The sequence below is a fragment of the Zea mays genome, chromosome 2 (genome assembly GCF_902167145.1).
Source record: "Zea mays cultivar B73 chromosome 2, Zm-B73-REFERENCE-NAM-5.0, whole genome shotgun sequence".
Taxonomy (NCBI): Eukaryota; Viridiplantae; Streptophyta; class Magnoliopsida; order Poales; family Poaceae; genus Zea; species Zea mays.
In genome coordinates, this window is record NC_050097.1 from 27,655,590 (window position 1) to 27,680,138 (window position 24,549).

Genomic DNA, 24,549 nt, shown 5'->3' on the forward strand with positions numbered 1-24,549 from the left:
AACCTTTTCTAAGAAATAAATTTCAAGAAATGAATTATATAGAATTCAATCGACTAGAAAGTGATTCAATTCCATTATTTTTGTTTGGTTGTACAAGCAATTGAATTCCTAGAATTAAATTCTAGATGTTGTTAGGATACTTTGCACACGAAATTTGAATACAAACAAGGATCTCTTGACTTTGCATCTGCTTAAAAATGAGCATGAACAATTTACAACTATCAGAAACTATTCAGTTCACAAATAACAGTTCCACAAAGGCAAGTCACACACAACAGTTTCACTAAGTCATCAAGTTCGTACATAAAAGTACTACAAATACATCAAATCTTCACATAGCAGTTTCACAAAGCCATTAAGTTCGCACACAACAGTTTCACATAGCCATCAAGTTCGCACACAAAAGTTTCACAAAGACAAGTCCACACAATCAGTTCAACACATAGACCTAAGTTCACATATAAGTTGTTTCACTTCTTTAGCTGCATTATAAGCCACCTCTTCCTCCTTTCCATTGGGAGTGCCATCATCGACTCAAACTTGCTGCATTAGAGGTGAGGATGTCATAAAGCTCAAGTTTTGTGTCTTCATCAAGTCCCTCAACCTCTTGTAATGCGGCAAGAACTTCGGCGGAAAAGGGTAGCTTTGGACCGTCATCTTTCAATGCAGATGTAAGCATGTCAAACTTATCACACCATATAGAGTTAAATGAATCATCTGATCTTTGTCTTTTTAAACTACTCGAGAAAGATACAGAATATGGAGCATCCTTACCTCCGATATCATTCTCTTTTGCCATTTCCTTTGAACTTTCGGCTGCTGTTTTAGCACCCTCTCCATTTGCTTGGTCTTTATTGTACACTAGGCTGAGTAGATCTCAAAACTTCACAACCTTATGTCTATATCCTTTTGCTTCCTTATTCCTCTGCAAAAAAATTGTTACAAAGATACATCAACAAATAAACTTGGAATTGAAACATAAACTAAACTACAAAAATGGAATAAAATGAACTGCAAAAATCTGAACTACAAAAATTGAACAACAAAAACTAAAGATTTTGTAGTGCAAAATTTAAACTACAAAATTAAACTGAAAAAATTGAACTACAAAAAATTTCTTACCTCAACATACTCATCCCATACAGTGTCACTATCAACTTTGAGCTTGTTCTTCTCCCAATCCCATCCAAAACCACTAGTGGACAACAACCCATTAATGATATCATAGTGCTTATCAAAGGTCTTGCTACGAGAGCTAATATTTTCCTTTGTAATGGTGACATTACACTTCTCACAAACATTCTTCACAATAGCTGTGTATACATGAGACTTCCACCCATTCTGACATCTATCACTTTTATTGTAATAGTCCACAAATTTATCAAGGAGAACCTTATCCATCTCATCATTCTAAGGAACGTAGCTCCTTGTTTTCTTGTCCTACAATCAAAGAACCACACATATAAAAAATACAAACACAAAATTTCAGAAAAGACGAAGACATAGAAAACATAAGCATACAACTATGAGCTTTGGCCACGCCTCGCTTGATAATCAACAAACATTTCACTAGCTTTGGTGTCTCTAAAATCACCCCACTCATTAGTTGATTGAACATGCGTAATCAGACTCATTTCTCCTTGATTTTCAGTAGGAGCAGTAGAGATGAGACTATCAACTTCATGTATTAGAATATCGTCCATATCTCTTTGTCTATCCCTTAAAAAATTATGCAATATGTAGTAAGCATGGATGATCCTAATCTACATAGAATAATATGGCTAAGTCAATACACAATTTAAAACTAACGATTGCCCATCTCAATCAAAATATGAATACCTACTATGTTATACCTGGTTTTCTAAATCAAAATATGAGCTGGTCCTCAAGATTGCCCATCTCATCTTCAATAGCCCAAAAGTTCTCTCTATCACATTCCTAGATGTTGCATGGCGTAGGTTGACTCTCTCGCAGTAGATGGATTGTTGCCTTGAATAGCTCATTCATTCAAGTGGTACCGTGTAGATCGATACAGGGCAAGAAATCCCGGACCATTTGTATATCCAGCATCCACTAGAGAGTATTTACCACTAGGAACAACAAATGAGTCCTCTCGTGACATGGCATCACGTAGTATGCGTGAATTCGAAGCCGACCCTTCCCATCCAGCCAAGACATACAAAAACTTCATTTGTTGATCACAAACCCCTAATACATTAGTGGTGATTCGTTGCTTCCTATTTCTATACCTACCTTGATCAGTCAATGGAACATTCACATCGATACACAACAGCACTGTGCACGATTTTCGGCGGCCACAATTATTTTTGGCGGCCAGGGTCGGGCCGCCGAAAATAAGTTAATATTTTTGGCGGCATAGCTTGACCGCCGAAAATAAGCTAATTTTCGGCGGCCTCTGACACAGTTTATTTTCGGCGGCCTCTGACACAACCGCCGAAAATAGTTTCTTATTTTTGGCGGCCCTACCCTGGTCGCCGAAAATTCAGTTTTTAAAACGGCTATCCCGACTCCTCTCTTCTCTCTGTCTCTTTCTCACCCGCGCCGCTTGCTCTCCTCGACGCCGCCTCCTGCCGCGCGCCGGCCGACGCCGGCTGCCGCGACGCGTGCCGCTGCCCCTGTGTAACACCCCGTCCAATCCCTGGACCGGCGGTACTTACTCCTGGCAGCTCTCTAGGATCATATATTGTCCCCACAGACCAACACAGGTCTTTTGTGCGCACTTTGTCCTCACTCATGCACAACCGAGAAAACTTCCCGGTCGGTCACCCATCCCAAATTGCTCCAAGCCAAGCACGCTTAACTTGGAGGTTCTTTTGAGATAGGCTTCCGAAAAAGAAGATGCACCTTGTTGGCATGATTACACTATTAATTCTATTAAGCCTTGGGCCAGGACATCTCATCCTAGGGGCCAGGATATCACAATCCACCCCCCTTAGAAGACCGATGTCCTCGTCGGTCAACCCCAATCCAGGAACCTCCCCTCTTAGCCACGTCTGTGTGTCTAGTGTTGTCATATGCCATGCCATGTGACCACTCCGGGCCCACATGCTCCATGCGCCATATACCCGAACCCCCTAACCCACACACGCCCGTGAAACCGCGAGTGTCGGCTCTGATACCACTTGTAACACCCCGTCCAATCCCTGGACCGGTGGTACTTACTCCTGGCAGCTCTCTAGGATCATATATTGTCCCCACAGACCAACACAGGTCTTTTGTGCGCACTTTGTCCTCACTCATGCACAACCGAGAAAACTTCCCGGTCGGTCACCCATCCCAAATTGCTCCAAGCCAAGCACGCTTAACTTGGAGGTTCTTTTGAGATAGGCTTCCGAAAAAGAAGATGCACCTTGTTGGTATGATTACACTATTAATTCTATTAAGCCTTGGGCCAGGACATCCCATCCTAGGGGCCAGGATATCACACCCTGCCCCTGCCCCTGCCCCTGCCCCTGCCCGCGCGCGCTGCCCGCCCGCCGCGCCGCCCGCCGCCACCGCCGACCGCCCGCGTCTACTCCTTCCACCACTCCACCGTCGTCGCCAAGCTCTTCGCCATCCAAAGGTAATTTTTTTGCGTATTTTATTTCATATTTTCGACGACCGTTATTTAATTGCCGCCGAAATTAGTATATATTTGTAATTATGTTTGTTTGATTAGTGTTATTATTTAATTTGATTTCATTAATATATTAGTGGTATATGTGGTTTAATTAGGTATTAGTGGCATATTGTATTTGTGTCATTAATTTCATATTAATATTATATTATTAGTTTTACAAGTACATTATATTGGTACGTAGAATTGTTGCATTATTATGGTATATGGTAGTTAGTTTGATTTGATTAATAGTATATCATTCTATGTTTTATATATACGTAATATATTGTTTAGTGGCAGCGAGGTTATGCTGCCGAATTTTTTTTGGTTCTGCTAGCTTGTTGTGGGTTTAGAACCTATCCTTGTATATACATATAGGACCGAAACCCTTAACGAAGTTGAATAATGTTTTCACGATATGGTTCGGTTTAATAGTCTCATGCATGGCTGATGATCGTACATGGATGTACAATGGCTGGAGTAGAAATGGACGTCATTCTGATGATTGGGTAGCCAAAACCAAAGATTTTGTGGACCACGTATTCTCCTTGTCCTTAACCGGCACTGTCAGATGCCCTTGTAGGTGGCACGAAAACAATATATTTCTTAATAAGGAAAGAGTTAGTCTAGATCTTTGTCAGTTTGGATTTATGCCCAGATATGAGATGTGGAAACATCATGGTGAGGTAGTACCCAACCGGAATGTATAAGAGGAGGAGAACAACGATTGGGCTAGCGATGATGCGATGCATGAGATGCTAGATTCGCTACATCCATAATTAAACCTAAGCTCCGAGGTCCTGCCACACCAAAGGTTTCCAGATTTTTTAAACTACTAAAAGACTCTAAAGAGTCGTTGCATGAACACACAGATGTGAATATACTCGCTTTTTTGACTCGGCTCATGGCCATTAAGTCCAAGTACTTTTTCTCAAACAATTGTTACAATGAGATTTTAAAGTTATTAGAAGATGTGCTCCCAAAGCCCAATAAGTTGCCTAAAGATATGTACCATTCATAGACAATTATCAAAGGTCTCGGTATGGATTATGAGAAGATTGATGTGTGCAAAAATAATTGTATGCTTTTCATGAAGGAGCATGCGGAAGAGAAAAAATATCTGAAATGTGGACAATTTAGATTTGTGGAAGTTGTTAATGATGAGGGTGAGAAGGTGATGACAGATGTTGCACATAAGCAGCTCCGCTACTTGCCACTAACTCCTCGAGTGAAACAGATGTTTCTATCTAAAAAACCGCTATGCACATGCGATGGCACAAAGAAGGTGTCCGTGATAACGATGACCTAATTGTGTACCCTTCATATGGGGATGCATGGAAGGCTCTCGACACGTTTGATCCCGACTTTGTAGCTGATCCGAGGAATGTTCGAATCGGCCTCGCGACCAATGGCTTCACACCTTTTGATCAAATGGCATCATCATACTCATGTTGGACCATCTTTGTTATTCCATACAACCTTCCACCTTCTTTTTGTATGAAATATGAATTTATATTTCTTTGCTTAAACATTCCTGGCCCAGACTATCTTGGAAAGAACCTCAATGTCATGTTAAAACTCTTGATTGAAGAGTTGAAGGAGATTTGGAAAGGTGTTGAAGCATACGATGTTTTTAAAAAACAGATATTCAAACTTCGAGTTGCGTATTTGTGGTCGGTGCATGACTTCATGGCGCATGCTATTTTTACCGGTTGGAGTACACATGGTAGATTGACATGTCCATATTGCGGTTCAGATACAGATTGCTTTCGTCTTGCTCATGGTGGAAAGATCACTTACTTCAATTGTCATCGATGCTAGTTGCCTAGGAAACACCCCTTTAGGAGCGATAAGAAAAACTTTATAAAGAACACTGTGGTCACCAAAGGACTGCCTAAACGTCTTAACACTGCAGAAATATATGCTCAGCTGAACAACCTTGTCCTAAATGAAAAGGGGACAAGTACGAAGGATTCGGAGTGGACCACAACTAGACACATATGTGGTCTCTAGGAGCTCCCTTAAATGTCGTCATTGATTCTTGTGCACAACATTGATGTCATGCACCAAGAAAGTAATGTTTCTGAAGCCATCATACACACCTGCATGCATTTTGAAAAAAACAAAGGACAATCTGAAAGCTCAAAGAGATCTAGCAATGCTTTGTGACCGACCAACCCTAGTGCTCAATGACAACGGTAAGCCACCACGTGCCTTGTTTTCTTGCCATATAGCTATAAATTACATGTGTGCTGAACCTTCATATTGTATTGCAGGAGACATACAGGCAGGAGATGGTTAGGAAGTATGGAGAAGACTACGATTGGCGAGGAGCGCCTACCATCGACGCTGAAGTTGTGCATTCTATTGGAGGAAAGGCGCATGGACGGTATTAACTTGTGAATTTTTTCAATAATATTGGAACTATGACCGAATAGCTAATTTTCTTGTTTTCAAGATATTCTACGTTTACCGTTGTGATTGATTCGACGGAGTAGCAGCCGTAGTCAGCGCTCTGTATCTAGCATGGAGGACGCTATGAGTGAGCAGCAAGAAAAGTTTCGTGAACAGCTGCGGCAACAACAAATGACATTTCTCCAACATCAATCAGAGTACATGGTTGCTTACAACGCACAGGCGCAACAAGCAATGAACGTGAGTGTCTTATTTATTCTCAACACGCTCGATATTGGTTCTATAACTAATATATTATATTTGCAACAGTCTTGGTTTCCACAGCAGGCATAACAACAACCATTTGTTTTCCCTCAATTTCAGCCACCGATGCCTCAGTGGGGATTACATGCTCCGCCACCTCCACCTCCACATCAAGTGCTTCAATTTAGTTAAGGCTTGTCGTTTGTATCAACCTAATTTCAAATCTTTACTAAACTTGATTTTGTAGGGATCCGGGGTCATGGGCCACAACACGCCACCACCGGTGATACCAGCACCAGGAGGAGCTTATGCTGGGGTTAGTTTGACAAACAATTTGTTTGAATAGTGGTCATGCATGTAAACACTGTCGTTATTAATGTCTTCTTTTTTCTTTAGAATCCAAACCCGTTACACGACTTCGTCAACGAGTTTTTCGCTTCTGGAGGTAGTGGTCACAACTCCAATGACCCTGATATGTGATAGTTTAGTTTTGTGCTAAATTATGTGTTGTAATAGACTATTTGTGAACTTTATGTTGTATGGACTATTTGTGAACTCGGATGTTGTAATGCACTCCAACTTTATATTGTGGACTATTTGTGAATTGTGCAATTGTGGATTTAATGTTTCTGTCATTTTATTGTGATTATATTGATGATGAATTTGCTGTTATTTTGCATTTTTTTAAAAAAATTCTCTGAAATTAGTAATTTTCGGCGACCTCATTGGGCCGTCAAAAATAAGTACTATTTCCGGCAGACCTTTATTTTCGGCAGCCAGAGACCTGGCCGCCGAAAATAAGCTATTTTCGGCGACCACGAGGCAGCCGCCGAAAGTCAACTCTTATTTTCGGCGGGTGTTCTGGCGGCCGTCGAAAATAGCCTATTTTCGGTGGCTGGTACCTGGCCGCCGAAAATAAAGGCTTATTTTCGGCTGATTTTTTCTGGCGGCCAGGAACCGCCGAAAATAAGCCTAAGGCCCCTGAAAATAGTTTATTTTCGGCGGCAAAGGCCTTATTTTCGGCGGTTTCTGGCCGTCGAAAATGACTGTAGCTCCTGTAGTGATATGTGTGCCATCTAGTGCACCTAGACAGTCCTCAAACCATTGCCACTTTGGATCCTCAGGTAGAGTGGTTTCTGAATTAGGAAGCTTGATGAACTCATGACTTAAAGATAGAATCCCTCTAAGAACTTCATTGAAGTGTCGACTGATTGGTTCAAGGGACCACCCATAAGTGCTACAGATCAGCCTCATTTTGGTGTTATGACCTACTATAAGCAGAAAAATTGCAAGCTTTTCTTCTACCGACACATTTAGGGTATCATGTAGGCCACTCTTTTCTCGTAAGATGGCACTCAAGTCACTAAAAGATCTCTTAGGCGCAAACTGTCATAGCAATAGACATTTGAACCCCAGTACATATTACGTAGCATTTGTTTTCTGCACTCGACATTTCTCTCTTGAACTTCGTTAGCATCTACGATGTGTCTAGGTCTCCTCCGTTGATACCGGTTTGCAATAATAGCCATAAATAGACACAACTAATACAACAACTCACTTTCGCTTCTTTCTCTTCCTTTTAATTTCCTCTTCGTTAGTATATTGAGTTGATATCTAGAACACGTAATTTATGTGTCGGGGACCATAATTAGGGGTACCCCCAAGACTCCTAATCTCAGCTGGTAACCCCCATCAGCACAAAGCTGCAAAGGCCTGATGGGCGCAATTCAGGTCAAGGCTCTGTCCCCTCAAGGGACACGATCTCGCCTCGCCCGAGCCCAGCCTCGGGCAAAGACAGCCGACCCAGGAGGATTCACGTCTCGCCCGAGGGTCCCCTCAAGCAACGAGCGCACCTCCGACTCGCCCGAGGCCCAGCTCGGGCAGGCTTCGCGGAGAAGCAACCTTGGCCAAGACCGCCTCGCCAGCCGACCGGATCGTAGGAGCATTCAATGCAAGGATCTCCTGACACCTTATCCTGACGCGCGCTCTTCAGTCGACAGAGCCGAAGTGACCGCAGTCACTTCGCCCCTCCACTGGCTGACCTGACAAGAAAACAGCGCCGCCTACGCCGCTCCGACTGCTGTGCCACCCGTCAGGGTGAGGCTGACAGCCATCAAGTCCGACCTTAGGCACCATAGGAAGCTCCGCCTCGCCCGACCCTAGGGCTCGGACTCAACCTCGACCTCGGACGACGGACTCCGCCTCGCCCGACCCCAAGGCTCGGACTCAACCTCGACCTCGGACGACGGACTCCGCCTCGCCCGACCCCAGGGCTCGGACTCAACCTCGACCTTGGACGACGGACTCCGCCTCGCCCGACCCCAGGACTCGGACTCAACCTCGACCTCGGACAACGGTCTCCGCCTCGCCCGACCCCAGGGCTCGGACTCAACCTCGACCTTGGATGACGGACTCCGCCTCGCCCAACCCCAGGGCTCGGACTCAACCTTGACCTCGGACGACGGTCTCCGCCTCGCCCGACCCCAGGGCTCGGACTCAACCTCGACCTCGGACGACGGTCTCCGCCTCGCCCGACCCTAGGGCTTGGACTCAACCTCGACCTCGGACGACGGTCTCCGCCTCGCTCGACCCTAGGGCTCGGACTCAGCCTCGACCTCGGAGGAGCCTCCGCCTCGCCCGACCTTGGGCTCGGACCGACCACGTCGCAGGGGGCCCATCATTACCCTACCCCTAGCTAGCTCAGGCTACGGGGAACAAGACCGACGTCCCATCTGGCTCGCCCCAGTAAACAAGTAATGATGGCACCCCGCGTGCGCCATGACGCCGGCGGTTCTCAGCCCCCTACGGAAGCAAGGAGACGTCAGCAAGGACCCGACAGCTCCGACAGCTGTGCTCCTACAGGGCTCAAGCGCTCCTCCGACGGCCACGACATCACATGAACAGGGCGCCAAAACCTCTCCGACAGCCACGTCGGCATGTACATAGGACTCTGGCTTCCCTATGCTAGACACGTTAGCACATTGCTACACCCCAATTGTACACCTGGGCCTTCTCCTTACAACTATAAAAGGAAGGTCCAGGGCCCTCGTACGAGAAGGTGGCCGCGCGGGAGAACGGGCCGACGCACAAGGCTCTCGCTCTCTCTCTCTCCCTCGCGAACGCTTGTAACCCCCTACTGCAAGCGCATCCGCCCTGGGCGCAGGACAACACGAGGCCGCAGTTCCCCTTATTGTTCCCCCTTGTGCTCCGTCTCGCGCCGACCCATCTGGGTTGGGACACGCAGCAACAATTTACTCGTCGGTCCAGGGACCCCCCGGGGTCGAAACGCCGACAGTTGGCGCGCCAGGTAGGGGCCTGCTGCGTGTAGACAAATAGCTTCCCGTCAAGCTCCAGATGGGTAGTCTCCAACAACCTCTCCAGCCCGGGATGATGCTCCATTTCGGGAGTCTTTAGTTCATGTCCCTCGACGACAGCTACGATATGATACTCCTTCCTCTGCCGCGCGACAACGACAATGGCGGCCGTCAGCCCGCCCGCCGGCGGCGGAATCGACGACGTCTTCCCCGCGTGGCGGAAGAGCAACATCCGGGTCTGTCCCCGTCACCTTCCCCGCCGACGAAGGAGGAGTCGGGGCAGGCATGGCCAAGCAGGAGGCGGCACCTCGTCGGCTGTCGAGCAAGTCGACGGCGCCGGCGCCCCAACGGGGGACACGTCGGGCGTTGACCTCGCGTCTGAGACGAAGACGAGCGTCGTTTCCCCGCAACACGCCAACCCCAAGCAGATGGACGACGCCAGCACGCTTGCGAAGGACTTGCTGGGCGTTAGCCTCGTACCTGAGATGACGGTGCAGTCCGTCCCTGATGCAACTTCGTCACCATCCGTCGATCAAGAGGTACCGTCCGTTTTTCATCCTGTGCCTTTTAGATTCAGCTTCGACCCACCAAGCGACCCCGCTTCGGTGGATGCTTTCATAAAGGCATATCCGAACCTTCCGGGGGTACCATATGTGGTCAACCTGGGACCGACTGACAGCCGTCTCGACCTACGGGCCCCTGGGTTCCGAGGAAGATGACGAGCCCGACTCTGGTTGGGATTTCTCCGGGCTCGATAACCCCCATGCCATGTGGGACTTCATGACCACATGTGACTACTGCCTCTCCGATTGCTCCGATGATGGCCACAGCCTTGACGACGAGGACTGTGGCCCAAATCGCGAATGTTTCCACGTCGATCTAGGGGGTCTCGACGAAGGCAACCACCTTGGTATGCCAGAGGACGTCGATCCCCCTAGGCCTGCGCCTCGCGTTGACATCCTTTGGGAGCTAGTTGTGGTCCCAGTCCCTGCGGGGGGTCAGGACGCACAGCTCGAGCAAATCCGTGAGATGCAGGCCAGGCTCGACGAGGAAGCAGGACAACTTGTGCCGCTCCGGCAAAATATCGGGCAGGAGGGGGCAGGCCGAGCACCGGTCGGAGAAGCACGTCATCTGGCCTAGGACGTCCAGCACCACATCGCCGACGATGCCAGGGCAAGGCTGCCCCCAGCTTCTAGTGGGGTCGGCCAGAACCTGGCTGCAGCAGCAATACTACTCCGAGCGATGCCGGAACCATCCACCACCGAGGAGCGATGTATCCAGGGAGAGCTCAAGAATCTCCTGGAGGATGCTGTGGTCCGACGGGCTGAAAGGTCTGCCTCCCGAAGGCAAGGGTACCCCCGGAGCATCGCGCCGTGACTTCCCGATTCATGCGGGAAGCCTCAGTCCATACCGGGCGCACATGGGACACAGCGCCTGCGGCCCCGGGACGCCTCGGCAACGAGCACCACCGCCGCGACCGTCGAGCCCACCTCGACGATAAGGTGCGCCAAGGCTACCACCCCAGGCGTGGGGGATGCTACGACAGCGGGGAGGATCGGAGCCCCTCGCCCGAACCACCCGGTCCGCAAGCTTTCAGCCGGGCCATACGACGAGCGCCATTCCCAACCCGGTTCCGAACCCCGACTACCATCACCAAGTACTCAGGGGAGACAAGGCCGGAACTGTGGCTCGCGGACTACCGGCTGGCCTGCCAGCTGGGTGGAATGGACGATGACAACCTCATCATCGCAACCTCCCCCTGTTCCTCTCCGACGCCACCCGAGCCTGGCTCGAGCATCTGCCTCCTGCGCAGATCTCCAACTGGGACGACCTGGTCAAAGCCTTCGCCGGCAACTTCCAGGGCACATACGTGAGCCCTGGGAACTTCTGGGATCTCCGAAGCTGCCGCTAGCAGCCGAGAGAATCCCTGCGGGACTACATCCGGCGATTTTTGAAGCAGCGCATCGAGCTGCCCAACATCACCGACTCGGATGTCATCGGCGTGTTCCTCGCCGGCACCACTTGCCGCGACCTGGTGAGCAAGTTGGGTCGCAAGACCCCCACCAGGGCGAGCGAGCTGATGGACATCGCCACCAAGTTCGCCTCTGGCCAGGAGGCGGTCGAGGCCATCTTCCGGAAGGACAAGCAGCCTCAGGGGCGCCAGCCGGAAGACGTCCCCGAGGCGTCCGCTCAGCACGACACCAAGAAGAAGGGCAAGAAGAAGTTGCAAGCGAAACGCGACGTCGCCGACACAGACCTTGTCGCCGCCGCCGAGCACGGGAACCCTCGGAAGCCTCCTGGAGGCGCCAACCTGTTCGACAAGATGCTCAAGGAGTCGTGCCCCTATCATCAGGGTCCCGTCAAGCACACCCTTGAGGAGTGCGTCATGCTTCGGCGCTACTTCCACAAGGTCGGGCCACCGCGCGGAAGGTGGCAGAGCCCACGACAACAACAAGAAGGAGGGCCACAAGGCAGAAGAGTTCCCCGAGGTCCACGACTGCTTCATGGTCTACGGTGGGCAAGTGGCAAACGTCTCGGCTCGGCACCGCAAGCAAGAGCGCCGGGAGGTCTGCTCGGTGAAGGTGGCGGCGCCAGTCTATCTAGACTGGTCCGACAAGCCCATCACCTTCGACCAAGGCGACCACCCCGACCGCGTGCCGAGCCCGGAAAAGTACCCGCTCGTTGTCGATCCCGTCATCGGCAACGTCAGGCTTACCAAGGTCCTCATGGACGGAGGCAGCAGCCTCAACATCATCTACGCCGAGACCCTCGGGCTCCTGCAGATCGATCTGTCCACGATCCGGGCCAGCGCGACGCCCTTTCACGGGATCATCCCCGGGAAACGCATCCAACCCCTTGGGCAACTCGATCTGCCCGTCTGCTTTGGGACTTCCTCCAACTTCCGAAAGGAAACCCTCACGTTCGAGGTGGTCGGGTTCCGACGAACCTACCACGCAGTGCTGGGGAGACCATGCTACGCCAAGTTCATGGCCGTCCCCAACTACACCTACCTCAAGCTCAAGATGCCGGGCCGCAACGGGGTCATCACCGTCGGCTCCACATACCGACACGCGTACGAATGCGACGTGGAGTGCATGGAGTACGCCGAGGCCCTCACCGAATCCGAGGCCCTCATCGCCGACCTGGAGAGCTTTTCCAAGGAGGCGCCAGATGCGAAGCGCCACGCCGGCAACTTCGAGCCAGCAGAGGCGGTTAAGTCCGTCCCTCTCGACCCCAGCAACGACACCTCCAAGCAAGTCCGGATCGGCTCCGAGCTCGACCCCAAATAGGAAGCAGTGCTTGTCGACTTTCTCCGCGCGAACGCCGAGGTTTTTGCGTGGAGTCCCTCGGACATGCCTGGCATACCGAGGGATGTCGCCGAGCACTCGCTGGATATCCGAGCTGGAGCCCGACCCGTGAAGCAGCCTCTGCGCCGATTCGACGAAGAAAAGCGCATAGCCATAGGCGAGGAGATCCACAAGTTGATGGCTGTAGGGTTCATCAAAGAGGTATTCCATCCCGAATGGCTAGCCAACCCTGTGCTTGTGAGAAAGAAAGGCGGGAAATGGCGGATGTGTGTAGACTACACTGGTCTAAACAAAAGCATGTCCGAAGGTTCCCTACCCTCTGCCTCGCATCGATCAAATCGTGGATTCTACTGCTAGGTGCGAAACCCTATCGTTCCTCGATGCCTACTCAGGGTATCACCAAATCAGGATGAAAGAGTCCGACCAGCTCGCGACTTCTTTCATCACACCCTTTGGCATGTACTGCTACATTACTATGCCATTCGGTTTGAGGAATGCGGGTGCGACATACCAAAGGTGCATGAACCACGTGTTCGGAGAGCACATTGGTTGAACGGTCGAGGCTTACGTCGATGACATCATAGTCAAGACGAGGAAAGCCTCCGACCTCCTCCCTGACCTTGAAACGACATTCAAGTGTCTCAAGGCGAAAGGCGTAAAACTCAATCCCGAGAAGTGTGTCTTCGGAGTCCCCCGAGGCATGCTCTTGGGGTTCATCGTCTCCGAGCGGGGCATCGAGGCCAACACGGAGAAAATCGCGGCCATCACCAACATGGGGCCCATCAAGGACTTGAAAGGAGTACAGAGGGTCATGGGATGCCTTGCGGCTCTGAGCCGTTTCATCTCGCGCCTCGGCGAAAGAGGCCTACCTCTATACCGCCTCTTAAGGAAGACCGAGCGCTTCACTTGGACCCCCGAGGCCGAGGAAGCCCTCGGGAACCTAAAGGCGCTCCTTACAAGCGCGCCCATCTTGGTGCCCCCCGCTGCCGGAGAAGCCCTCTTGATCTACGTCGCCGCTACCACTCAGGTGGTCAGCGCCGCGATCGTGGTCGAGAGACGAGAAGAGGGGCACACATTGCCCGTCCAGAGGCCGGTCTACTTCATCAGTGAGGTACTGTCCGAGACCAAAATCCGCTACCCACAAATTCAGAAGCTACTGCACGCGGTAATTCTGACGCGGCGAAAGTTGCGACAGTACTTCGAGTCTCATCCGGTGACTGTGGTGTCATCCTTCCCCTGGGAGAGATCATCCAGTGCCAAGAGGCCTCGGGTAGGATTGCAAAGTGGGCGGTGGAGATCATGGGCGAGACAATCTCGTTCGCTCCTCGGAAGGCCATCAAGTCCCAAGTCTTGGCGGACTTTGTGGCTGAATGGTCGACACCCAGCTTCCAGCAGCTCTGATCCAACCGGAACTCTGGACCATGTTTTTCGATGGGTCATTGATGAAAACAGGAGCGGGCACGGGCCTGCTCTTCATCTCACCCCTCGGGAAGCACCTCCGCTACGTGCTGCGCCTCCATTTCCCGGCGTCCAACAACGTGGCCGAGTACGAGGCTCTGGTTAACGGGTTGCGCATCGCCATCGAGCTAGGGGTCCGGCGCCTCGACGCTCGGGGCGACTCGCAGCTTATCATCGATCAAGTCATGAAGAACTCCCATTGCCGCGACCCGAAGATGGAAGCCTACTACGACGAGGTTCGGCGCCTGGAGGACAAGTTCTACGGGCTCGAGCTCAACCACATCGCTGGACGATACAACGAGACTGCAGACGAGCTGGCTAAGATAGCCTCAGGGCGGACAACGGTTCCTCCAGACGTCTTCTCCTGAGACCTACATCAACCCTCAGTCAAGACCGACAACACGCCCGAGCTCGAGAAAGTCTCGGCCCTGCCCGAGGCGCCCTCGGCTGAGCCCGAGGCACCCTCGGCTTAGCCCGAGGCACCCTCGACCCCAAGGGTGAGGCACTGAGCATCGAGGAAGAGCGGAATGGGGTCCCGCCTAATCGAAACTGGCAGACCCCGTACCTACAATATCTCCACCGAGGAGAGCTACCCCTCGACAGAACCGAGGTTCGGCGATTGGCGCGACGTGCCAAGTCGTTCGTCTTGCTGGGTGATGGAAAGGAGCTCTACCACCGCAGCCCCTCAGGCATCCTCCAGCGATGCATATCCAACGCCGAAGATCAGGAGTTATTACAAGAAATACACTCGGGGGCTTGCGGTCACCACGCGGCACCTCGGGCCCTCGTTGGAAACGCCTTCCGACAGGGTTTCTACTGGCCAACCGCGGTGGCCGACGCCACTAGGATTGTACGCACCTGCCAAGGGTGTCAATTCTACGCAAGGCAGACACACCTACCCGCTCAGGCCTTGCAAACAATACCCATCACCTGGTCGTTTGCTGTGTGGGGTCTAGACCTCGTCGGTCCCTTGCAGAAGGCACCCGGGGGCTACACGCACCTGCTGGTCGCTATCGACAAATTCTCCAAGTGGATTGAGGTCCAACCCCTAAACAGCATCAGGTCCGAACAGGCTGTGGCGTTCTTCACCAACATCATCCATCGCTTCGGGGTCCCGAACTCCATCATCACCGACAACGACACCCAGTTCACTGGTAGAAAGTTCCTGGACTTCTGCGAGGACCACCACATCCGGGTGGACTGGGCCGCCGTAGCCCACCCCATGACGAATGGGCAGGTAGAACATGCCAACGACATGATTCTACAGGGACTCAAGCCGAGGATCTACAACGACCTCAACAAGTTCGGCAGGCGATGGATGAAGGAACTCCCCTCGGTGGTCTGGAGTCTGAGGACGACGCCAAGCCGAGCCACGGCTTCACGCTGTTTTTCCTAGTCTATGGGGCCGAGGCTATCTTGCCCACAGACTTAGAATACGGCTCCCCGAAGACGAGGACATACAACGACCGAAGCAACCGGACCAACCGAGAAGACTCACTGGACCAGCTGGAAGAGGCTCGGGACATAGCCTTGCTACAGTCGGCACGGTATCAGCAGTCCCTGCGACGCTACCACGCCCGAGGGGTTCGGTCCCGAGACCTCCAGGTGGGGGACTTGGTGCTTCGGCTACGACAAGACGCCCGAGGGCGCCACAAGCTCACGCCTCCCTGGGAAGGGCCGTTCATCATCGCCAAGATTTTGAAGCCTGGAACATACAAGCTGGCCAACAATCAAGGCGAGGTCTACAGCAACGCTTGGAACATCCGACAGCTACGTCGCTTCTACCCTTAAAATGTTTTCAAGTCGTTCATATACCTCGTTTACATACACAAATAAAGTCTAACCATCAAGGAAGGGTCAGCCTTGCCTCGGCAAAGCCCGACCCTCCCTCGGGGGCTAGAAGGGGGAACCCCCTCTGCGTCAAAATTTTCCTAGGAAAAAGTCTTTCTGCAAGAACATCTTTCGTGCTTTTCGACTACTTCGATAGTGGGATCCTGAAAACGACGGAGTACACGTAAGCGGCAAGGCCGACCGAGCCGAGGGACTCCTACGCCTCTAGGATACGGATACCTCACTCATCACCTTCTGCGATAAGTAACTCACGCTCGAATAAGCGATTCCGCTGGCCGAACAAGTCTTAACGCTCGAAAACTTTTCTGTCGAAACGATTTTTCGTGCCTTCTCGACTATATCGATAACAGAATCCTATGGACGAGTAAGAGTACACGTAAGCGGCAAGGCCGACCGAGCCGAGGGACTCCTACGCCTCCGGGATACAGATACCTCACTCATCACCTTCCGTGAAAAGTAACTCTCGCTCGGATAAACGATTCTACTACCGACGAACAAGTCCTGATACTCGAAACAAGGGGAAAAGAAACACAGCTTTACAACACAACGACGGTATGTTTGGGCCTCGGTAGCCACAAAAAAACATACGCATACTACAGACAAACAGATCCTGCAGGTTCAGACATCAATAGGGGGGGGGCAGCAGCACCCTCAGCGTCGACTCCACTTTCGGCGGAATCTGACCCGGCCTCGGACGGCGACACGGTCGGAGGATCTCCCCCTCGAAGGAAGACGTTGGCACCGCGCCTGGGCCATCGCCGCTAGGGTCTCCTCCAGGAACCCGGCCCAAGCAGACGGCTGGACCGGCCGCTCCGTAGCCTCAGCCAGCTGTCCCCCGAGGACACCAGCCCGGCTCATGGCCTCGGCAGCCCGACTCCAGGGTTGGTCCCACCAGTGGACGACCTGGCTAGGTTCTAGCCACCACCGCTACACCTCCTCGGCCTAGGAAGTCACCTGCTCCTGGGCCGACGAAGTTATCTTTTCGGGCCGACTCCGCCTCTGTCCGTGCTGACACCGCAGCCTCCGCTCCGGCTCATCGTAGAGCGGCCGAGGGTTTCTTTAACTGAGCAGGAGAAGCCTCGGGCGGCAAGGCCGACCGAGCCGAGGGACTCCTATGTCACACCCGGATTTCGTGGCACCAAGACCCGGGCGCGAACATAATCACCAGGTGTGCTGGGACCAAGTCTCACACATATGATGAATCATGGCACATGATCGAATGTCACATCTTTACTATATAATCAAAGTTTTATACAAAATAAATAAATATTTACATTATAAGGAGACAACGGTCCAGCAACCCAAAGTTGACTGGGAGACGATGACCTAGACCACTCGCGAACTCATCACAGCATCCTCCATGCGCCTCATCTCGTGATACCTGTTCTTGACATGTGGGGGGGGGGTGTGAGACAGCAAGAGTGAGCTCACATACGTTCATCGCTCAACAAGTTGTGGGGAATAATGTGCATGAACTCGCCAAAGGTGGGAGCTCATGTGAAGTGTAAGGCTTACCAAAGAGGATGGTTAGAGCTGAGCATTGCTTTTAAAGTTGGTCAAAATTTTATTAGCAGTTACTAAGTATAAGTAAATACCAGCCCAATTAAGTAGTAGAACAAAAGTAACAACCTCACCTGCGATGCAATGCATATGACAAATTGAGTTTAAGTTCCATAATTTAATCATGTGAGTGTCCGAGCTGCTCTTGACCGTGAGCACGGCTAGTATACCAGTTTTACACTCTGCAGAGGTTGCGCATCTTTACCCACAAGTCATGTTACCCATATGCCAAGAGACGGCCAATCCCATACACCTCTACCGAGGAGGCGAGGCAGGGTAACACTACGAGGCCTTTACAAAGTTCCACTAGCTTCAGAAAACCCGCTACAGTTTATAGGAAGCTCCAATGCAGGAATCCCTCGCATGACCGCCATCGCAGCAAAATCATCCCAAGGGCCTCCCTACACTGACCACTCCCCTACTGCCCTTGCCCCTTTCGGGTAAGGTAGTCTTCCACTAGCTTTTCTAGTTAATTGGCCAAGGGCGTCCATAAACCCTTGTGGTAGCACTGTTTTCCCGGGTGGTTCTCCATGTTCCAATTAACATAATGATCTTAACATGAACAATAAATAACAACTGATAACAAAAGTATAATCATGAATAGTGTAATCTTCATACCCAAAACCACATAAAGTAATAGCAGGTACTACCCAAAAAGTTTAGTGGAGTCAAGGTATAAAGATAACCAAACTAGGGTAACCTGTTGGGTCCCATCAAAATTAACTTATGCAGATCATTATGATTAATCAGAACATGACTGGGTAAAAAGAAGTGATCAAGGGCACAACTTGCCTAGGACTTGAGATTCCAGGTACCAGGATGATCTTCAGATGACACGTGTCCTCACTGCTAAACGTAGCTATACAGACATACATGGTATAGGCAAAATTAACATTACACCAAACATATATGCAAAATACATATTAATAATCTACATATTGAATTAAGATCATAGGAACAGGGATTGTTAATTTTTGAGTTATAGATTTTAAGTTACGGATTTCCAAAGATTCTATGTGTTTTGTACAAGATTAAATAGGATGTAAAATTTAATGTGAATTTCATGTCAAAATAGAGGTACTATGTGATAAACAACAATATTATAGAATTATAGAAACTGGAATGGGTAAATTTGGACTTCATATGAATTTTATAGGAATTAAACAAATTCTAGCATTTATTTTCACATTAAAAATCATTTTCTAATCACTTTTACTGAATTTTATAATTCTCTGGACTGGGCACAAGATAACCAGAGACCACATGGGTTATTCTACAAAAGTTTCCGAGACTCTAATCTCCCTGCCGATGGACTGCGGGTTCATTACCTAAAATCCCGAGGGTTCTTATGTGAAATGCGACGGTGAAGGGGTATCGCGGATTCTAAACCATCCGATCTAAACCAAGGGCCCAGATTAAATAGATCTCACCCGAATCAGTAAGGCATAGCAGTCGCCGGATCTAATTTCAACCGTCGAGATTTAATGAACCGGGATCAACCTGCGTCCGCACGATCTGAGATCGACGTGTGTCATTACTCCCGGCAAGGGTTACGCGATAACCGATCCGATCCGCACGATCGCGATCCAACGTCTGTCACTTGCACTACTCTCCGTCTAATCACGACCGATCATCACGACATCCACGGTCCCGACACCTTCTTCCTCCTAGGAACGTACTGACCATGGCCAGGAATGCCCATGGCGCGCAATGGCAGGTGCCGCACGACACCCGGAGACTACCAGGCTTTAGATCACGGTTTCTATGCGTCTAGAAAACATGAGGGAGTTGAACAGAGGGCTTTTTTTTGTTACCAGGGCACGAACGGAGATTTCTGGGTTGCAATGGAGGCAACAAGCACCGTCAACGAAGCGCCTGTGAGAGACTCCACGGCGCCTAGGTCCACCCTGTACGCGCGATGGCACCAACTTGGTTCCCGGCGTGCCCAGGAGGATGCCCAGACCGTGGACGAGGTCTGTGAGACGGCTGCCAGGAACCCAACACGGCGGGCAATGGATTTGCGGCGGTGCCGGAGTAGTAGAATTCGCACGCATGCCCGAATCGATGAGCCCCGCACTGAGGGTCCTGATTTTCTTGACGCCCGAGAGGCGCCTGGCCTTGGTCGGCGCGGCCGGGAAGCGGCGCACCGTGACGGCGGGCGGGGCAGCGTGCAGAGCAGACGCTTGTGTGCGAGCCGAGGTGGCTATGGCGGCGCAAGAAGGGAGGTAGTAAGAGAGATATCAGGCTTGACTTTTATGCACCATGGTGGAGTCCGCGTGGGGAAAATCGTCTAGTGGATCTCCCCGAAACACGGAGCGGTCACAGCGCGCGGTCAGTCAAAATCGCGGCGTTTGTTACGGTGCCCGGTTTCTGATCCACGAAGAGGATGGAGCTGACACAAGAGGCCCACATGGCAGCGGTTCTGGGAAAATAAAAAAAAGAAAAGATAGAGGAGTAGTGGGCTGCGCGGGTAAGGAGTTGGGCCGCCAGTGTGGTTTTCCCATGGGCCGAGGAGAGGAAGTGAGAGTGGGCTGACCAGGACAATTCGGCCCATGTGGCAGGTGGTTTTCCACCTTTTATTTTCCTATTTCCTTTTCTATTTTAGTTTTTTACTTTCCAATTCAATTTGAATATAGGTTTTGGAATTTCAGATTTTCAAATAGCTAATACCATCCTACCCCCTTAAGTTTATTATTCTCCCTATTATTTAATTATGGAAGTAATAATTGATTTCCTTTCTCATTTTCTGTTTTATTTTCATTTATAATTTGAGATCAAGTTTAAGTTACGATTTCTTTATTTCATCAAAATGCCTCACAACAAAATCATGAGCATGAGATGCACATTTCCTAGCTTTTACTCTCTTAATTAATTATGATAGTGGAAGGAAATAAAAATATTCTAAAGGTTTCAAACATTCTCAAAACCCCCTTATAAATATATTTATTTATCTACTTTATTATTATATTTTTTTCTTCTACCAATATTTGGGCATTACAAATCCTACCCCCTTAAAATAATCTCGTCCTCGAGATTTGCAAGAAAAGGGATACAATAGGTTTGGTTTAGAATTTTAGTTTCTCATTGGGTTTTGGAAATCAAAGTTTTGTTCAAGTTTTTTTTTCATAATAGTTAGTAGACGATTTGGAATATATGGATATTGTATGTCTATCCATCTATTATGTCACATGAGGCACAATTATGGCAAGGGTATAATAAGGACAGACTTCATCCAAAACTGTGGATCTTGATTCCGCTGGCGATTCAACTTGATCTTTGAAGACTTGAGTTGATGCATATCCTTCTTTGACGTGGTTGGTCTTCATTGGCCTTTCTTCTTGGAGTTGCCATCCGAGTTAAGTACATATAGTTAGGATAGCTGGGGTACACGAGGTAGGTAGGTTTGAACAAAGTTTTACTTTGCTTTTAGGACAAATGGACTAAGTAGCCTGTGAGGTAGGTCATGTTGTTTGTTCACGGACGAGTTAGTCTGTCGTTCTTAATTTAGTGCAGAGTGCAATAAGTTAAAATATGTTTTATAGGGGTAGAGTCTCATTTATTTTATCACTATCAACTGGTTAAGTGATTGACCTTAGGTTAGCTCAACTTAAGGTTAGACTTTGTTAGGTTAGATTAATCCATCACATTAGATCAGATCTAAGTTAGATTATTATGACTAGATAAGATCTCATTAATTTGGATTAGATCATGGTTGTTACTTTAGGATGAGATAAGCAAAGTTGTTAGGATAAGACGAATATGTCAAGGTGAGATGAATCTATTGAGATAAGAGAGAATCTTTTAAGCCAAGATGGATCTATTTAAAAATAGATACACTTTAATGAAGGATAATCTAGGTTGTTTAGTTATCTTATGAATTTTATTTATTTATATTTATGCCTATATGTATATGCAGATGTAATTGTGGACATTACTCCACAACTTATCACACTCAATCAAAGATCCAAATCAGGCAAGTATCATAAGAACAAACATTCAAGTGCATAGATAAAAAAATAGTTTTGTTTTTGTTCCTAAGATCAGGTCTCCTATTCCTAAAAGTCACTTTAGGTACATGATTTCAAAGTGTGAAATCCACATTTGTCTTTAGAATGAAAAGGTAAGAATAATCAGAGTAAAGCGGAATTAGATGAGAAAAGATTAAGAAAATTTTAGAAAGAATCAGAGTAGCAGAGGTAAGTATATAAGGGTCATCCAGTTCTATCTAGGTTTCGTCCTACAGCCAACATCCCTCTGATACCACTTCTGTCACACCCGGATTTCGGGGCACCAAGACCCGGGCGCGAACATAATCACCAGGTGTGCTGGGACCAAGTCTCACACATATGATGAATCATGGCACAGGATCGAATGTCACATCTTTACTATATAATCAAAGTTTTATACAAAATAAATAAATATTTACATTATAAGGAGACAACGGTCCAACAACCCAAAGTTGACTGGGAGACGACGACCTAGACCACTCGCGAACTCATCACAGCATCCTCCATGCGCCTCATCTCGTGATACCTGTTCTTGACATGTGGGGGGTGTGAGACAGCAAGAGTGAGCTCACATACGTTCATCGCTCAACAAGTTATGGGGAATAATGTGCATGAACTCGCCAAAGGTGGGAGCTCATGTGAAGTGTAAGGCTTACCAAAGAGGATGGTTAGAGCTGAGCATTGCTTTTAAAGTTGGTCAAAATTTTATTAGCAGTTACTAAGTATAAGTAAATACCAGCCCAATTAAGTAGTAGAACAAAAGTAACAACCTCACCTGCGATGCAATGCATATGACAAATTGAGTTTAAGTTCCATAATTTAATCATGTGAGTGTCCGAGCTGCTCTTGACCGTGAGCACGGCTAGTATACCAGTTTTACACTCTGCAGAGGTTGCGCATCTTTACCCACAAGTCATGTACCCATCTGCCAAGAGACGACCAATCCCATACACCTCTACCGAGGAGGCGAGGCAGGGTAACACTACGAGGCCTTTACAAAGTTCCACTAGCTTCAGAAAACCCGCTACAGTTTATAGGAAGCTCCAATGCAGGAATCCCTCGCATGACCGCCATCGCAGCAAAATCATCCAAGGGCCTCCCTACACTGACCACTCCCCTACTGCCCTTGCCCCTTTCGGGTAAGGTAGTCTTCCACTAGCTTTTCTAGTTAATTGGCCAAGGGCGTCCATAAACCGTTGTGGTAGCACTGTTTTTTCGGGTGGTTCTCCATGTTCCAATTAACATAATGATCTTAACATGAACAATAAATAACAACTGATAACAAAAGTATAATCATGAATAGTGTAATCTTCATACCCAAAACCACATAAAGTAATAGCAGGTACTACCCAAAAAGTTTAGTGGAGTCAAGGTATAAAGATAACCAAACTAGGGTAACCTGTTGGGTCCCATCAAAATTAACCTATGCAGATCATTATGATTAATCAGAACATGACTAGGTAAAAAGAAGTGATCAAGGGCACAACTTGCCTAGGACTTGAGATTCTAGGTACCAGGATGATCTTCAGATGACACGTGTCCTCACTGCTAAACGTAGCTATACAGACATACATGGTATATGCAAAATTAACATTACACCAAACATATATGCAAAATACATATTAATAATCTACATATTGAAATAAGATCACAGGAACAGGGATTGTTAATTTTTGAGTTATAGATTTTAAGTTATGGATTTCCAAAGATTTTATGTGTTTTGTACAAGATTAAATAGGATGTAAAATTTAATGTGAATTTCATGTCAAAACAGAGGTACTATGTGATAAACAATAATATTATAGAATTATGGAAACTGGAATGGGTAAATTTGGACTTCATATGAATTTTATAGGAATTAAACAAATTCTAGCATTTATTTTCACATTAAAAATCATTTTCTAATCACTTTTACTGAATTTTATAATTCTCTGGACTGGGCACAAGATAACCAGAGACCACAGGGGTTATTCTACAAAAGTTTCCGAGACTCTAATCTCCATGCCGATGGACTGCGGGTTCATTACCTAAAATCCTGAGGGTTCTTATGTGAAATGCGACGGTGAAGGGGTATCGCGGATTCTAAACCATCCGATCTAAACCAAGGGCCCAGATTAAATAGATCTCACCCGAATCGGTAAGGCATAGCAGTCGCCGGATCTAATTTCAACCGTCGAGATTTAATGAACCGGGATCACCCTGCGTCCGCACGATCTGAGATCGACGTGTGTCATTACTCCCGGCAAGGGTTACGCGATAACCGATCCGATCCGCACGATCGCGATCCAACGTCTGTCACTTGCACTACTCTCCGTCTAATCACGACCGATCATCACGACATCCACGGTCCCGACACCTTCTTCCTCCTAGGAACGTACTGACCACGGCCAGGAATGCCCATGGCGCGCAATGGCAGGTGCCGCACGACACCCGGAGACTACCAGGCTTTAGATCACGGTTTCTATGCGTCTAGACAACATGAGGGAGTTGAACAGAGGGCTTTTTTTGTTACCAGGGCACAAACGGAGATTTCTGGGTCGCAATGGAGGCAACAAGCACCGTCAACGAAGCGCCTGTGAGAGACTCCACGGCGCCTAGGTCCACCCTGTACGCGCGATGGCACCAACTTGGTTCCCGGCGTGCCCAGGAGGATGCCCAGACCGTGGACGAGGTCTGTGAGACGGCTGCCAGGAACCCAACACGGCGGGCAATGGATTTGCAGCGGTGCCGGAGTAGTAGAATTCGCACGCATGCCCGAATCGATGAGCCCCGCA

At 49.0% G+C, this 24,549-nt stretch overlaps 1 pseudogene; it reads right to left on the reverse strand.

Moving 5' to 3' along the window:
- Window positions 1-470: 470 nt before the first annotated feature.
- On the reverse strand, window positions 471-24,176 carry LOC109944139 (uncharacterized; annotated as a pseudogene).
- Between the last annotated feature and the right edge of the window lie 373 nt (window positions 24,177-24,549).